Genomic DNA, 19,355 nt, shown 5'->3' on the forward strand with positions numbered 1-19,355 from the left:
AGTTTGCCTAAAGTCCCAGTTCAGCCTTAGGTTTCTTTTTCTTACAATCAATTTAAACACTTTCTATTATCTCCCAGGATCAAATGAATCAATCAGCATCTTATACATCCTTGTGGATCCTCAATCATGCTTGCCGGAGGCAATGGAAATCAAATCAAAAACTGCCTCTATGGGTAGGGGGTTTATAATTCAATACAACAGAATGTACAGTAGTAGCAAAAAATCTACCATGCATAAATTGGAATACAATGTAACTATTTGTTGCAAATTGTTTCTTCTTAAGTTTGTATAGGGATTTACTCTATCTGGTCTTTTAATATCTAGTTTTAAAGCATTATTTCATTCTGATCTGAAAAGTTCTTTGTCCCTCTTGGTTTTGTAACCCAAATTTTATATTCCTAATTACAATTTCATAGATTCCTGCTGGTTGTTATAACTCTGTATTACAGCTTCTGTATCCTGGTTTAGATCTTTTCTCTGAGGCACTGGAAGGTAAAGGGGGGGGGGGGAAGTGTTCCCCTTCCCTATTTCCATGTTTAGACCAGTTAAAGTAAATCTTGGAAATTTAATATATTATTTGAAACATTTTGTTTTAATAGTAGAGGTTTTTTTCTTACCTGCATTCAAAATAGCCAGCACTAATGAAGCCTAACCCAACCAACTCACCATTGATTTTTTGCCAGGTACCAAGTAGGCCTTGATTATCACAAGGACTATTAAAAAGTGTAAAGTTCTTATGTAATGTTTCAGTTAAACAAAGTAAGTGAAATGGAGTCTTCAGAGGAATTACAATGGAGTGAATTTGGCCAAGTTTACTGAAGCTGTATGCAGAAATAGTGAGGGTAGTTTTAGTGAATTCCACTCCATAGCCAATGGAAACTGCAGAATCCACCTGATCCGGATAGTTTGAAATCAGAGGGGAACCAATAAGTCATACACCAAAGGAGCAATCTTGCTTATCTAATACAATAAGGTGTCACAGTCCAGTACCCGTGAAGAGTTATTTCTGCTGACTCTTCAGCATTAGTTCAGTTGAATCCTATTAGCTGCAATTCAGTATGATCAGAGGGTTGAAGGCCTTCTGAGAGGCAGAGAAAAACTACGGGCAGGAACAGAAAGGTCCATCTGGGAAAACTTTAGTAACGGCCAAACTTAGGAGACATTTCAGGCTGAGATATGCCACTTGTTGATATTTATGTTTAATTGCAGGAAAGTAGTAAGTTTTGGGTCATATTCTGTGGCTACAGTGATTTGAAGTACAGTGTGTATGCACCACAACGATAAGGACATGTCTACACTAGCCTTATCTGCTTAGGTTGTCCCACTGGTGCAGCATCAAAGGTAGAAACACCAGTGTAAACAGGCCACCAGTGTTTTAACCACTGATTCATCTACTCTGATGAGAGCCAGGTTATGTCACGTGGTAGTTGAAATGGCAGCACTTTAGCTACACGAGCACTCCCAATACTGCTAGAATCAGTGGTGGAAAATTTTTGAATTAAGTGTAAATAATTATTGAATTAAGTGTAAGTATCCTTGGGTTTCACTGTATTAAATGCAAAGTTTATGTATCATTGAGGACCAGGATGGTATGTAACCTCTCTAGGGGAGAAGGAAGTAATGTGAGGCCTCGGAGTTCAAAGGACTATATCGGGGTGGCCAAGCAGTGCCTTGTGAGCCGCATGCAGCTCTTTTACAGTTAAAGTGTGGCTTGCCAGACTGTTTGGGGGAGTTTGGGGCTTCTGCCCTGAGGCGGGGTAGTGGGGCGTCTCAGGGCTTCAATCCCGTGAGAGGCACATGCTGGGGCTCGGGGCTTCAGTGGGAGCGGGGCTGAAGCCCTGAGCCCTGGCAAGCTGAAGCCCCAAGCCTCCCTGAACCCACAGGTCAGAAGCCTCTAGCCCCAGCAACCTGCCACAGGGCTAAAGCTCCAAGCCCCAGCAGGCGTGCCCCGGCTCTCAAACTTGTTGCTCGGAGGGTCAGTAACTTTGCCCATCCCTGGACTATACTGAAAATGTGCCAGACAAGAATGGACTTTTGGGACTATAAGTGTGAAGTGTATTTCCTGAGAAACACCTCTGGAGGACTTAATGCAAATTCCCCACCTCTGGTTATGCAAAACCCCAGTTTTGGAAACTATAACCTGAGGAGGGGGTCATTGTCTGCTGATCATTTATTCCTGGAGACCGGAGAGCAAAGGTCCAAATGCATAAAGAAACAAGCTGATCTGCTCTGTCTCTGTTCTGGTATACACACTCTGGTAAGTTTTTTAGTATGCTAGTAGGTTCTTTTATTGTTTTTAGTATGTTTTTTCTGTAATACTTTCACCTTAAGAATACCTTTGCTTTCCTAGAAAGAGCTGTGTGGTAATTTATAACTGCGGGCAATACGCTTCTATAGAGAAAGCGAAGTTCAGAAGCTGGACTTTTAGGCAGTCTGTCTTGCTGGGAATATCATAGTGTAGTCAAGTAACTATGCAGCCTTAAAGATCCTCTGCTCAGGAAGGAGTGAGATGTGGGTCTTTGCTCAAGAGAGGTGATGGCTGGGAGCCAGAATCAAAGAGTAGTGGGTATTCTTGAGGGACCATGAGGGGCAATACAGGTGCATTTGTCATGAAACTGTGACACGCACAATTTAGTATTTTCTGATCACTTTAAACAGTAGATTATATAGAACATTTAATGTTAATTTATTGTAAGGACAGAGATGCCATGTTACTAAATGCGATATAATGAAAATACAATACTGTAGTTGTAATAGGCTGTCCTCTTTCAGTGGCTAGTCCAAAGAAGATAAACCTACTACTGCTACATGAGCTAACTTCACTTCACTTCACATCTTGATCCCCTCTCTTTTTACTTGGGGTTGGAGGTGCCCATGATTCTTCACCACTTCTTCCAGTTTCTGGCACTGGAAGAAGTTCACACGTCTTGGGTTCCAGTCCTTTTCTCTGCTTGAGTTAACTATTTTTCTTAACTTCAAATATTTAGTTCAGCAGATTAAGGTTTTAAAACCAAAGACATTCATGTTCATTTCACTTCTTAGTAGCACGAGGTGTATGATATCTTCTTAATATGAACAAACTGGATAGATTTCTGGCTTTAATTTGTATTCCTTACTCAGAAATACATCAAAGCCCGTCGGAGAGGAGCAAGGATATGTGTAATCTGGATTCATTACCAGTTTATTTAGGAAGAAGCACATGGTGTATGTTGGAGAATCAGACATTACTTTGTTATTTTTACTGAACGTTTGAAAATTGTGAAGAAAAAAAACACCCACTACCTGTGGCAAAACACTGCAATATAGATGGTCATATTATTACACCTTAGAGACTAACACATTTATTTGGGCATAAGCTTTCACTTCATCAGATGCATGGAGTGAAAAAAGTAGGCAGGTATAAAGCCAATTAAATTACGGTGGATGAGGCCCATTCCCAACAGTTGACAAGAAGGTGTGAGTATCAAAAAATAATTTCCTCTTTGTTGATACTCACAACTTCTTGTCAATTGTTGGGAATGGGCCACATCCACCCTTATTAAATTGGCTTCATTAGCACTGACCCCCCTTTTGGTAAGGCAACTCCCATCTTTTCATGTGCTGTATATTTATACCTGTCTACTTTTTTTCACTCCATGCATCTGATGAAGTGGGTTTTAGCCCACGGAAGCTAATATCCAAATACATTTGTTAGTCTCTAAGGTGCCACAAGGATTCCTTGTTGTTTTTGCTGATACAGACTAACACGGCTACCCTTCTGAAACATGTTATTACAGTTTTTTCATGGTGTTTGTATTGCTGTTCTGGAGCCTATGCTTCAATAGGACAAGAGCATGAGCCTAAACTGGAAGTTTCAATACTTCCTCACAGAAGCATTTCTGAATGATATCTGGTGTTGATGTGACAAGAGACATATACAATCATTTCATTTCTTTTGTACCTGTAATATAAGTTACTGAGCAGTACTTGTTCTGTATAACCACTGATCCAACACAAGGTTCAATTACATGGTCCAAAACTTGCTCATTAGGGATGGACTGAGCTGGTTTGAACAGTTTAGAAAGCTCTGAATAAGGTAAAATGAGTGTTTGGCTACCCACCAGTGATGTTGCTATGGGTTACATTATCCTTTGTTGATCTGAATTAGTGTGTAACTTTAATGTTGATGAAGAAAGCTGGACAGGCAGATCTAGAGACTAGAGTAATTTATTTACACATGGAGCAGGTATAGTGCAAACAACATTGCAGAATTCCCCAGGCTGCCCTCCCAGTTTGCCCCACCCCTGATGTGGAATGGTCCCTTGGAAATGGGAGTGCCAGTTGTGGTGATTTGGGATGTGAACATTTGGAACTGGACTGAGACTCATCAACCTCATTTCATAGACAATATTGAACAGCCTTTGGATGTTGATGTATTTCACTCTACTAATCTAGGCAGATTTAGACCAGCAATTCAGAATTAAAAGGCTCTATAGCCTATGACCAATCCAGTCCTTCTGTGATTAAACATAGTGCTCTGGCATTGTATTTTATTTTAGTTTATTTGTTAACTTACTTACTTTGTAAAGAATATGTGTGTTTCAAAGAGCTAATTACAGGTAGCAACTCAGTGAAGTATTTAGTTGGTTACACAACATATATGAAGTTGTACTGGTATGCTGTCTAGAAGAAGTAACTCCAGGATATTAACTATCAAAATTACACAAATAAAATAGCCAAGGCAACATTTGGTAAAATAAATCAACTGTTAGAGAAATGACAGGCAGTCAAACTTACAAGTCAATATATGCTGAGATCTCTGCCTTTATACATTGGTAAATATGTAACGCATCTGGTATAGCTAACAGTTATGTTCCTGTTTGAATGGCTCTTTCACAGAGATCGTGTGTCATTTCTTTAAAAAGTATGTGTTTTTTGAGTACTAGCCATTTCCTGTCTGTTCTTCTTGAGCACCCAGTTCCCTGGATGTTTGTACAGGCTTACAGACTTAATCATCACGCTACCAAATGATAAGATATGCATTTATTAATGAAAATTAAGTATGTGAAGGGTGTTAACACTGAAAATGTAGAGAAATAACATAAGGAGGTCCCAGGAGTCAAAGGTTAACATTTAAAAAGGATAACTTGAGTCTGTTAGAGCTGATTAAAATTTATTGAATTTTCAAGTCTCAGTGACATCTTGTCAAAGCTTGATAAAAGAAAAAGTGACAAGTCCCCACCTGCCACCACGTTTTTTGGGCAGCTATAGAGGAAGTTGACATTTTCCAAATTTTGGAAGTGCCAAAATTCAAAAATAGAGGGGGAGGGGAATCACAACCTTTATTTATTTATTTTTTTTACCATCTCTAGAAAGAACATCAGGAAAATTCTCTCTTGTGAAATCTCTTATATGTAAAATAGTCTGATAGGGAAAGTGGAGAAGATCCAGATATGTTGGTCACTTAATATTAAACTGGATTAATCACTAGAAAATATATTTTAGGAAACATTCCTGCACTGCTTAGGAAAGGACGGGCTACATAACTCACACACTGTTTGAGCTGTATACATAATAATAATTAAAATAAAATAAAATCAGCCTGAGCCAGACATTGTAATGGAAAATTTTAACTCAAATGGTTGAATACTAAATGGTTCAAGAAAATTTATAAATAACTGAAAACAAGGTCTTACACTGGAACCTGTTGGTTAACCTTAATAAACGCAGCACCAGCTGCTCTGCCTATAATAATGGCAGAACCATGGAGAACATGGTGGTTTCAGATTCAGGCAAAAACTTAAAGTAAATATCAGCTTCAGAGTATTGAGTTATTCCTAGTTTTCCTGCTTTTAGTAGCTTTAGCTCTCACATATTCCTTCCTCATCTTTTTAAAATCTAGTTTTAAATATTTCCAGTTTGATAAAGGTAATGACACTCATATGAGCTCTTCCTAAGGCTTTTCCTGTGGGATAGATTCAGGATTGTCCCAATGTCAGCATTTTCCATGTCTGAGGTAGATAATACTTGTCACTTAGAGGTTGAGAATTAACTAAGCCTTCCCTGATGCTGCAGTGTCTTGTCTCATATGCACTCTGTCAGTTAACCCCAGGATGCTGTGGGATCTACTTTTGCTTGAAGATGCAGTTGATCAGCAGTTTAGAAAACTACATAGTAAAATGTCTTTCTCGCATGTCTTTGCTCATACCAGAGCACCTATTTAGCCAATATAGAGCTCTTTTCTTCCAAAAAGAAGATGAATCTCCCACAAGGTTTTCCAGCAAATACAACACTAGTACAAACAATATGCCCTAAGAACATATGTTTGCTAGTTTTATACATCAATAAGAAAATGCTACTGGAGGATATGGTTGTGTTGTGTGAAGGGTGAACCAAGCTATACTTCCTGCTTCCTTACAAAACAAATAAATATTTATATTAGAGCTCAGTAATGAGTCTGATAGCTTTGAAGAGAGTGAAAGAAGTCCCCGGTAGTTATGTATTTAAAAAGCAGCTACTGAGGGACACCTCGTTAACATAGTAGACCATAACAGATCAAGCATGGACGTTGCATTTCATCTTAAATGATTACCCAACTATTGTTAGAAATTTTAGAAACAGACTTGAAAGTTTCTTTATTAATATTAAACACAGCTTATAATAACTTGTTGTGCAGTTTTATCACCTGCTGATTGTAGTGAAAATGTGTCTCTATGTTTCTATGTTTCCAAAACTCAGCTTTTATTAGTGCTGATACATTTGCCTTTCCTTTGAAGTATTAATGGAACTTCAGGTTATAAGCAGAACCCTGTTTATAGTAAAGATTCATAGCTATAACTGACATAACAGTAACAACACAGAGAAAAAACCCTCCACCAACAGTATCTTTTGCTGACTTAATCCTTAGTAACTCTAATGTGTGTTTTTATAGGAACCATTTTACCAGCATACCTTTCTGGAGCTGCCCATTTAAATTTACCCAAGTGAAAAAACTGTAGCCATAAGCCATTTTGGAGCTAATTGCTGCTTATCTCTCTTTTACAGTTTGTAAGTGCTTTTAATTTCTGTTATGTTTTCACCTTCTTGTCTTTGAAGAGAATTCCACATATTCACATCACACAGATAACCGTATCAATATGTCTGGTTATTACAAATGCAAAACAATGGATATTCTCCTGTTTTCTCCCAGCCTTTCAGCTTTTCCATACATTTCTTTGCTTTCCTTCTTCATATTGGTGATCTTCTGTGTTTTCCTCATAAGAAGGAATTCAGTGGGCTTTAGAGCACTCTGCTGTGAGAAGCATCAGAAAAGAAAATATTGTGATGGTAATAAGGCTCATATCAGACCCAGAAGCAAAAAGGGGTGAATCCCTGTCTTGGGTGGAGCAGCTGGAGACCAGGAGAATGGATGTCCTCCAGGTTTCACTCAGCCTTTCATTCCTGTCTGTGTTAGGAGCTGCACAAGGGAAGGGACCTGCTATGAGGAGCTGTTAGGAATTCCAGAGGGCATTTATCTTGCTCCTTTCCCTCCCCAATAGTATCTTTCAGGGGTTATGCAGATGTATGTTTCTCTACCCTTCTAGTAGAACTCCAGAGACTTGCTAAGCTGGTATTTCTCTGACGTTCTGCAAAGAAATAATCTTTGCAATGTGTAGTTTGTCAAATGACTTCCTAATCATTGCCATTTGGTTCCCAGATTGATGCATAATTTAATGCAGCTCTGCTGCCACATCGTTTAGATCCGATGTGCCACAATCCTTGGAGCCTTGATTGTGAGGGTGATACTGCTGGTTTCCAAAGGCAGGGAATATGTTTGTGCATTTTTGATTGATCATTGGCTATAGGTAGTGCCATCTCTTATGGAAATCCTAATCAGAACTAATAATAAAGTGCCTGATCTGCCTCAGCACTGGAATGGCTGGCAGAGCTTTCTCTGACCACCCTGAGGCCAATACTGTGGTGACTATATGTTTATAGCATTCTTTTAAAAACTCTGCCCCCATAAAGGTAGCCAAGATTTAAATGCTGACTGACTGCATTGCGGTATCATATCTACTAGTTACCATGTCCCAGGGAGAGTCCTTATAAGAATGACGTGGCTGGGCAGAGGAGCATGGAAGGAGGTGAAGGGGAGGTGTCAAGAGTGACTGGATATATGGGCATTTAAGGTATCTATAGCCACTAGTAGGCAGTGGGTATTTCTTTCGTGATCCAAATCTATTTTTAAGATGTAATCAGAGCTACTAGAGAATATATAGTGAGATTTTCCTTTACCAAAATGCTTGATGTTCATGAATAGCAAGGATATTAACTTAACTAATGATCCTTTAAATGGGTATGTAAAATATAATTTAAACTACTTGCAACATGCAAAAGAGAGGCATCATTCATTACTGCCAAACTCACTGGCATGTGGAAATCAGAAAATCATTAGCCTTGATAGAAATAGTTTAATACAACAGGGAAGAGAACACATTATTTAGAGCAGTTAAATGACAATTGATGCAACCACTGGTGAAATGCAGAAAAATGAGTGTGATTTAGCAAATGATAAATGCAGCACTTACTACTTACGCATGAAAAAAATGGGAATTTTTCCTCATTATACTGTATATTTAGCCTGAGAGAAAAACTTTGTTGAAATGTTTCATGCACTAATCCTAATTTTCAAAAATATTTTAGACTATGTTTGATCTAAAATAAAATGCTTTATTGGATGAGGAGTATCAGACATACTGCATCTCTTTTTCTATAATGAGAGGAAAGTTACATAAGTAAAAGATGTTTTCACACTGTTAAAATCTTTAGTTGTAACAGTCTAAAGGCTTGTCTTGATTTGGGGAGTGTAATGTAACTGATCATTACACTGATACAGTTACATCATTGCTAATGTAGACACACTGGCCCTGATTTTCATTTACACAAAGGCCATTTTACATCTTTCTGCAAGTATAAAGGGACTTTAAAGTGAACATAAATATAGTTTATACTCACTTTAGAGTCCATTTACATGGCCAGAGTAGTTTAACATGGTCTTAGTGTAAACGTGAATGAGGACTGCTTAATTGGAGCAAAACATGGCCTGTTGGAAAGTGCAATCCCTCTTTTGCACTGGGGTACTGTGTTTGTATAGGGGTTTGCACTGATACAGCTACATCAATGTAGCTACACTGGTGCAAATTTCCCCAAATCCCTTATCCTTAAAATATTATGCATTGGTTAGTAGAACTTGCAAAGTGTGATTGATATGAAGGGGAGAACATTCTTCTGTTGCACTGATTTTCTTAAGATCATCTTTATGTTAAAAAGGCCTGGGGCTAGAATCTTTCTATTACCTTTTACATGATATAATAATTGAGTAATATGTTAATTATTATGAATTTGTTTTTCAGTACTTATGCAAAAATGAATTCAGTGAATGGCACAAGCCAACATAAAGGTGCCTTATGTCAATATAGCTATAGCATTTTCCATATGGGAATAGCTATACCAGTATAAAGCAACTTTATACTGATAGAATTGTGTCCACCCTTGGGGTTTGCACTACTTTAACTATAGTAGTATAGCAAAACGCTTACACCTTTTTAGTGTGGACAAGACCAAAGTTTGTGGCTTTGTCACAAAAAAAAACCCAACAATGCAAAAGTCACACATTTTTAGGGAAAACTGTAAAAATCATGGGGGGGGTCACATTATTTAGGGCAAAATGTCTTTTAATAACTAAAAATCATTTTTAAACTATTTCAATTTCCCAAGGTGTACAGAGCACCAAATTTGTGTAAATTCATGGTGACTAAGACCTTGAGGAGTTGTGAAAATTCCTAAATGTCATAGTTTTGGTCACAGAAATCATGGCTGATATAATCATGCTTGGAGAGCAGAAACAAAGCATATATCTTGTGAAGGAGGAGGAGGAGTGGGTGGTTGGGAGAAATGCTGCTCTTGTGTGCATCGACCAGACACAATTCAAAATTCTGGTGCTGCACCCATCTCCTATGGAATACGATAATGGGCACAACTAACCAAATGGTGTGAGCGGTCTCTAACAGACACACTGGGCCTGAACCTGATCTCACAACAATTTTATGCTGTGCAATTCTATTAACTTCCATGGAGCAACTCCTGATTTACCAGCATGAGCATCAGAATCAGACCCTTTCCTTCTCATGTGTGTCTTTAAATTATACTGGGATAGGATTGCAACATCTGGAAATTAGTCAGTTTTGTTTTGTAATGATATTAAAACAGCTTCAGCGTGGCAAAATGGAGATCATTTACAACAATGCCAACCAAATATTGTATATGACGAGACTAGGAATACTGTTACATAACAAAATAACAAAAAACATTTTGGGTTGATTGTAACAAAAAAAATTTGGAGGAAAAAATACAGTTTTTTCAAGTGTTAAGGGTGCCAATTCATGGCACTCACATTTTCTTGTTTGTCCCTTATACTATAATGAGCCCCAACACCTTATCTAAAAGGTAGACTGGATGGTTTCTCCTTTTAAAGTAGACCTTTGCAATTGACAAAAAGGCATGGGTCTGACATGATTTTGTACTACTTGGTAATGTCCACGGTGAAGGATCATGGTCAATATACTAGAGGAAGGTAATTTTGGAGATAAAGCTATTTGCTACACTATCTTATACAGATGGAGATATGAACATTACATGGTCAAAGGGGGGATAAGAAGAAGAAATGCTTGTGATACAGATGTCTACATTGTAACTAACTATGCCAATTTGCAAAAAAAAATAAAATTTAAATCTAGAAATGAGCTTCTGCTATGTGGATCTACCTTAACAATATCAAAAGTGCAGCTATGGGAAAAGTTTATAAATAATTTTGTTTTTGAGAAGTGAAATGATTGCTCTTTGCAATCTAATTACAGGGACATAAAACTTTAATAGCAATTCATATCCATAACTTTTTTTCCATTGCCTCTTTCAGGTCTCAGTGGAGCTCAGAGAATATAGGACAATTTGAATTCTCTTCATAGATTCTTTTTGAATGGAGTGGTAAGTTCTAGTTTTATTTTTTTTGTCACTTAATAGAACCTGTATCCACATGCAACAATCATCAGACCAGAAATATGTACAATATCTTGCAAGCTGGTAAATTATGATTGCCTCAATCAGTTGTGCTCTACTTAATGTACAAGAATTACTTTTCAGTGATTTATTGTAGTTCTGCATTATGGCTTTTAAATAAACAGCTATGTTGTGAATTATGGCTCTTATAAGAGCAAGACATGAAGAAAAGTCTGATTTTCAAACTTTTGGTGGCAATCAAACAGCAAGTAAATCAATAAAAGTAATAGCTAAAAATGCACCTGCTGTTTCTTCTATATCTTGAAGTATTTAAGTTAGAAATGTAATTCCAAACTAAGAATTTCTTGGAACATCCAATACTCCAAATACCTATAGAGAAAGAACCTGACTCATTTAAGCAATCCAAGATATTAATTCTCTGGAATTAAGGTAAATTGGAAAAAAAAAGGCTCTTGATCTATATTTGACTGATCTGTACATAATTTCCATCATCCAATGGGCCACATTTTCAAAGACACCTCAGCAAGTTTTCTAATATTGTGCCCATAGTTTGGTAAAGGTAATTGAGATGCATATAGTTATATTTAGACATCTGACCACTTTGTAAGTTTAAAGTATGAGCCCATAAATCAGATAATTGAGGGTGAGAGTTTCCAAAAGCACTCCTGTAGCTTTTCCCATATGATGATGAGCAAGTTATAAAATACTACATATAACAGAGAAGACTTCTGCTCATAAGTCACTGGAGTGCCTTTCAAAATCCCACCCTGAAGGGCTAATTCTATTCTGAACCTATAACTGTTGCATCCAAAAGTTTTAATTGCAGCTGATTATGAGTGCTGTTATTTTTGAAAATTGGCACCACATACATCAAAATGCCATTTCATACAGTATAAATTACAATGTGAATTTCAGGAAATCCTATGCTGGGAAACATAATTTTTTGTCATTGGTTTAAAAGGTAGATATTCAATGTTTAATTCAGGCAAGCACAATAACCTGGAAATATCATCCACTCATGATTAGACATGAGATAGTGAATATTAAAGTGTGAAGGGAAGAAGAATTAGCAAGACTCATGATCTCTAACAACCAAATCTAGAATTGTGTTATCCATTTATAAATGTTCTTAACTCCATACATCAGTTCTCTGTGCCATCTTGTAGCTCCTCTTGGGTTTTATAAGTGTATAGATAAATCAATGGGACTTTAGCCAGTGACTTCAATAGGGGATGGATTAGGCTTGTCAAAGTCTATCCTGAGTCACAGAGTGTTCATCAGGCTGATGCACTCTAAAGCATGTCAGTTTCCAGAGCCAAATGTACACAGGGACTGATGTGGCTGGCATCATGTCTGAGACACCTTAGACTCCTTAATTCTATGATTCAGGTACCATTTTGCAGCTTGGTGAACTGGAGGCAGGCTTTCAGTACGGGATTAAGTGAGACTTGAACCCACAACATCTGGGATTGTAGTCAAGTGCCTTAGCCACTCACCAATCACGACTCATAGTGAACTAAAGATAAATAACTGATATCATGAGCCTTGGGATAAAATCAAAATAGGGATACAGCACTGCTATTATGTCATTCACAATCACATTTTCATCCGCTAATTCACTGTACAACTAAGGCGTGTTTACAATGTTGGCTTAGTGTCTTTATTTTTTCATGTGGCTGTTTTACCACCCTGTATGAAATATTCATATATTGTGCCTTTTGCAAATTAGATTTTTCTTCAAGTGGCAAAACAAAGAATAAGCAAACATTTTGGAATAACAGAGACTTGATGGGATAACTCACATGACTGGAGTACTGTCATGGATGGATATAAACTGTTCAGGAAGGACAGGCAGGGCAGAAAAGGTTTGGGAGTTGCATTGTATGTAAGAGAGCAGTGTGACTGCTCAGAGCTCCGGTATGAAACTGCAGAAAAACCTGAGAGCCTCTGGATTAAGTTTAGAAGTGTGAGCAACAAGGGTGATGTCATGGTGGGAGTCTGCTATAGACCACCAGACCACCGGGGATTAGGTGAACGAGGCTTTCTTCCGGCAACTAACAGAAGTTACTAGATCGCACGCCCTGGTTCCCATGGGAGACTTCAGTCACCCTGATATCTGCTGGGAGAGCAATACAACGGTGCACAGACAATCCAAGACGTTTTTGGAAAGTGTAGGGGACAATTTCCTGGTGCAAGTGCTGGAGGAACCAACTAGGGGCAGAGCTCTTCTTGATCTGCTGCTCACAAACTGAGAAGAATTAGAAGGGGAAGCAAAAGTGAATGGGAACCTGGGAGGCAGTGACCATGAGGTGGTCAAGTTCAGGATCCTGATACAAGGAAGAAAGGAGAACAACACAATACAGACTCTGGACTTCAGAAAAGCAGACTTTGACTCCCTCAGGGAACTGATGGGCAGGATCCTCTGGGAGAATAACATGAAGGGGGAAAGGAGTCCAGGAGAGCTGGCTGTATTTTAAAGAATCCTTATTGAGGTTACAGGAACAAACCATCCTGATGTGTAGAAAGAATAGTAAATATGGCAGGTGACCAGCTTGGCTTAACAGTGAAATCCTTAAACACAAAAAAGAAGCTTACAAGAAGTGGAAGATTGGACAAATGACCAGGGAGGAGTATAAAAATATTGCTCAGGCATGCAGGAGAGAAATCAGGTTGGCCAAATCACACTTGGAGTTGCAGCTAGCAAGAGACATTAAGAGTAACAAGAAGGGTTTCTTCACGTATGTTAGCAACAAGAAGAAAGTCAAGAAAAGTGTGGGCCCCTTACTGAATGAGGGAGGCAACCTAGTGACAGAGGATGTGGAAAAAGCTAATGTACTCAATGCTTTTTTTGCCTCTGTCTCCACGAACAAGGTCAGCTCCCAGACTGCTGCACTGGGCAGCACAGCATGAGGAGGAGGTGGCTAGCCCTCTGTGGAGAAAGAAGTGGTTCGGGACTATTTAGAAAAGCTGGACGAGCACAAGTCCATGGGGCCGGACGCGCTGCATCCAAGAGTGCTAAAGGAGTTGGTGGATGTGATTACAGAGCCATTGACCATTATCTTTGAAAACTCATGGCAATTGGGGGACGTCCCGGACGACTGGAAAAAGGCTAATGTAGTGCCCATCTTTAAAAAAGCGGAGAAGGAGGATCCGGGGAACTATACGCCAGTCAGCCTCACCTCAGTCCCTGGAAAAATCATGGAGCAGGTCCTCAAGGAATTGATTCTGAAGCACTTAGAGGAGAGGAAAGTGATCAGGAAGAGTCAGCATGGATTCACCAAGGGCAAGTCATGCCTGACTAATCTAATTTCCTTCCATGCTGAGATAACTGGCTCTGTGGATGAGGAGAAAGCAGTGGACATTCTGTTTCAGTGTAGAATTTGGTGTCAATTTTATTTACTAACAGCTCATAGGTCTTAGTTCATTTTTTCACTGCCAACTGTCTAAAAATAATTTCTAACTCTCTCAGAGTACTTAGAAAACCTCAGCTTTTCTTGGTATGAAAAATGAAGCAGAGAGAGCTTAAGTGACTTGCTAAAGGTCCCTCAGTGACAGACTCACAAAGTAGAAACCTGTTTTTGTGATACCTGTCCAACCTTATAGATACATTTCCTCCATGGCCCTAAAGTATGGATGGTATGGAAGTATTAACTGAGAAAGTCTTGTCACTGAAGATTAAGTCCCAACTATAATACTATTCCAGAAGTTTCAGTTTACTCGTAATTTTTAACATTTGTTTTAACCTGGGTTCATGCCTCTTGAATTTTACTTGAACTCCCACCTAAAGAGAAACTCAGTTGAAGCTCCACCTTTTGCCTGGATTATGCTTCAAATCAAACATGCTTAACTCCCTAGGTTTTCTTTGAATTCAGGACAGGTTAATCAAAATGTTTTCAAACAAATCTTGAACCTCAGATGAGAATCGGAACTGGAAATTAGGGAAGCTTTGTCATAGGTTGAGTTTCTCTGTGAAAGGAGAATTACAGAGCCCTGATTATAAGGGGATCTATTATTTTAGGCTTATCGCAAGGATAAATTATTTTTTGGTATTGTAACAAGTTGTCATCCAATGGATGTCTGAACATGAGTTTGGGAAAACTGGTATGTAATGGTGTCTATAGAGTAAACATAATACTGAGTCTCTGTCTTCTCTGTAAAATAATATCTTAAGGGGCCTGCACTGGTTTCCTTACTTTCCATAACGTTGTAATGATATCATAATAAAGCCTCCATTGGTTATCATTAAAAAATTTGCCCCCATAACAGCATATTTCCAAGTGCTTAGTACTTGTTGGATTTCACCCAATTATTTGCAGGGGAAAGGGAATTATCAGGAAAACTTGGTTTCTGTTGAAAAATGTCATTTTGATAAAACCAAAATATTTTACACAAATATAGCCTGGTGTAACACAAATGCAATAAGAGAGGACACTCTACAGAACAGCCAGCCAGCCAGATGGACCAATATTTTTTTTTCAACTTAGTGTAAACAAGAAACAGTACTAATTAAAACTGATAATTGCTCAATTGCTCTGCCCACAGATTGATTCCTAAAGTGTGTTCAATCTGCCTTAAAGAACACAATAAGCCTGTAGCCTGCTGAAATTTGAAGTGTAAAAGGGTTCCATTTAAAAAAAAAAGGGTGATAATTTCTAGCCTTTCAGGTGAAAAGGTTTCAGAGAATGAATTCTTGTTACAATTTCCATACCTTATGTTCTGAATCATGTATTTGTTTAAAGAAGCGATTCTGCTAAATAGGATTATTTCTGTATGTACACATTTGCATACAAACACTTTTAACTTTGAAAATGCCATTTTAAAAAGCCAAAATGTTTTGTGGAAACATAGCCTGGTGATTAGGGCACTCATCTGGCACATGGAAGGCCCAGTTTCAAGGCAAGCAATGTTACTTAACAGTGCATTTATTAGAAAGATACCTTGGGTTGAAACCTTGAATGGGCTGAAAAAAGGGATATGTTCTAAAAGGTGATTGCTAACATGTATTCACTGTGGTTTCCAGAGGCATGTTCATAAAAATTATGTTTTCTAACTATCCCAGTTACAAAGGGTTTGGTTTATTTCCCCTCAAACTTTTAGATGATCATACATTGTGAAACCATTCTAAGAACAGTAATGCAGTATATGAACAAAGGTAACAAATTTCAGTCACATTATTACTTATGTTGGGACCATGGACTATATACGAGTTTCAAAGTGCTGTTTTGAAATGTATGATCTGTTTTACACTTCCCTTCATTCTATCAAAACCAGGAAACCCATGACTGATAACATAAATAGTTCAAAAGTCAGTTTATATCTTACTGGGATTCTACCATAAAACTTAACTCATTTGGAAACAAAAAGCAGGATATTCTTTCAAAGGCAAGCACAAAATTAAAAAGGCAGATATAGTTCTCATTGTCAATCTATTTTACTACAGCAGATCAAAAAAGTGAAATTATTTTTGTGGGCAAAAAGGTTTTTGAAATAAATTTTGCAAACAATTGTATTTGCCACCTTAATCAACGTTCTCTACCTCTTTCAGCTTGAGTAGGTTGGAAAGTCAATTTGATCAAGCAAGTCTGAATTCGAGGGGAAAAAACTGCCAACAAATTCAAAACCATAATAGACAATGGTAGTTTTTGTAATAATTCCTGCTTCTAAAGTAACTTCAGACTCTGAAACCAATGGCATGTTTCAGAAGTGAGAATTAGAAATTCCAACATTGTTTGTTATGTGCCATAGGGATGAATTGACACCTGGCTTCTAAACCATGTAGGCATGGTTTGCTGAAAGGACTGGCAACAGAAATAAACTGACCATGTTTATGACATTGCTTTACACCTTTTCCCAAGTAGAGCTGGCTTGAAAACATTTCTATTTTTTGAAAATTATTACATTTGTCTTTCATTAATTTCTGGGAAAGCAGTCATTTAGCCTCTTTGTGGGTTGGTACAAGAAGTTGGCGGTTGTGGATGAAACACCTCATTCTGTTATGTGGTGTTGATCCTGCAAAAGGCTGAGGGTTCTGCTGACTCCCTGAGTCAGACGGCTCCAAACCCTTCCCAGGTAAAAAGGAAGTAGGATTGAGGAGAGGATGTAGGGTGTAGGCTGAGCAGTCCTGAGATACGGACCCTGGAAGCAGCCAGTTCTAAGGAGGAAAGCTTGAACTGAATTTAGTTAATCCTAATGCCTTTGATAGCAAAGCTAGACCTCAGGGATAGAGTGAGTTTATTACAGTTGGTTGCACGCACCTGGAATTTGATTCCAAAGTTGGTCCCACTAATACTGCTTCCTTATAAGTTTAGTCAAAGCATATTTGTGTTTCCCTGAGTTATGTAAAGCATTGGACGTTTTCAACACTCAAGTATCTGTGTATGCATCAACGAAAGAAAATGTATATGCAAATTAGAGGCAGCCCACGGACCACATTGCAACTTTCTTATGTGGCCTTCAGCAATGTAAGGGCTTTACCCTATTCATCTACAGTGGAAATAACTTAGAGTGAACTTTTGTTCAAAGACTTTTTTTCCCACCATATCCAATGTCTCATCTAAACTACAGAGAGGGAAGCAGTTGATGGGAACCAGGGAGGAATCACAAAAGTCAAGACCTGGATTCTGCCAGAGAGCAAAGTGATTGCTGTAGATGAGGATACATTAGGAGAGTACCACTTTACCAAGAATCAATCTTCTTTCTTTCTTTCTTTCTTTCTTTCTTTCTTTCTTTCTTTCTTTCTTTCTTTCTTTCTTTCTTTCTTTCTTTCTTTCTTTCTTTCTTTCTTCTGATATATAATGGAAAGTCTTAGACAATCTAAATACGTCCGTCACCACCCCTATAATTAGATTGCACACCCTAAGGGCTGAGAACTAAGCTCTCCTCTGTGGTTCCTGGTGCCCTAAGCAGAGCGTGGGAGATAAATAAATTGTACTAGCCTTTTATAAGGCATTTTCCACACCAGCATCTAACATGGTTTATTAATGTTTGTCAGGCAAGTTTTATTTATACCTGTCTCCTAATAACCTGAGATTCATGCACATTCACACACACACACACACACACACACACACTGAGGGATTCATTATAGTTTAAGAAAGCTGAGCTGTGCTAGCAAGAGGGGGAATAGAATGTGCTACATCTCCACTCCCAGTAGATACTGGGAGCAGGCATAGTGCCCGTTCTAGTCATCTGCGGCTTCAATCTACTTGTATAGTCCATTGACTGGTTCACAGTCATGGATTGGGTCATGGTCATACTCCTTTCCCACTGAAATAGAAACTTTTTGTGGTGGTATCCATTGGCAGCAGCACTATCTCTGAACCCTCCTCTACGGTCCTGCAACTATGTAAGTACTCCTCCCCACACCCCAGTGCTCCCACTGTGCTGCATCCATGAAGAGATTCAGTGGAACAGCCTGGGAGAGAACCTAAGTGTCTTGACTCCCCATTCAGTTATTTAGCCATTGCGCAATACTCCCTCAAAAATATATTGTAAGCAACACAGTCATGGGATCATAGACACCAGAGCTTACAGAGTTTTTCTTTGTCATCTTACAGTAATTACTTTTACACTATTCTCCTTCCCCAAATACCAGTTCTGTCATAGCTTGATCAGGGTTTTCATAACACTAATGAAACTACCTTTAACTGTGCAAGGTTTGTAGAAGAGATGTGCAGTGTCTCTGTATTCCACTGCGAAAACAATCCCCATTCCAACACAAACAACATTTACAACACAACATTTAATCAAAGGTCATAAGTCTGTTGTAATTCTGTTGCTTTTTGCTGACCAAAAAAAAAAGATTGCTTGTATCATTACATTTTCTATTTTTATGGAGCAAAACAGCCCTTCATTTATAGTAATACTGTCTATGAGATACTGCACTGGCAGAAAAATAACAGATTATTTTTCTTTTTCTGCAAGTGGTAGAAACAATGAGTCATAATTCACTGGTGCAGCAATGGATATAGAAATAGAATAATGTTCTTTAAATTGATTTTGGGCAGGTGATCAGAACACAATCTTTATTTTTTTTAATTTTCACCAAGTTGTACTAAACTATTTAACTTCCTATTCCTCCGAGAATCAATATAAGAGTGGGAAGCAACATAATGAAATCTGATGGCTGTAAAGATAAAACAGAACACTCTTATTTACATATTATTTGCCATTATAAAAACCATGTAATTGGAAAATTGGGGAAATATTTAGTAAAATATGTAAGAATACCTTGTAAACTTTGGGCTGGATTTACAAGGGAGATTTATGTATTCAGTGTTGAGTGTTGTTGCACTGAACTTTTAGACACCCTGCCAGCTAGT

The sequence above is a fragment of the Lepidochelys kempii genome, chromosome 8 (genome assembly GCF_965140285.1).
Source record: "Lepidochelys kempii isolate rLepKem1 chromosome 8, rLepKem1.hap1, whole genome shotgun sequence".
NCBI classification, from domain to species: Eukaryota; Metazoa; Chordata; order Testudines; family Cheloniidae; genus Lepidochelys; species Lepidochelys kempii.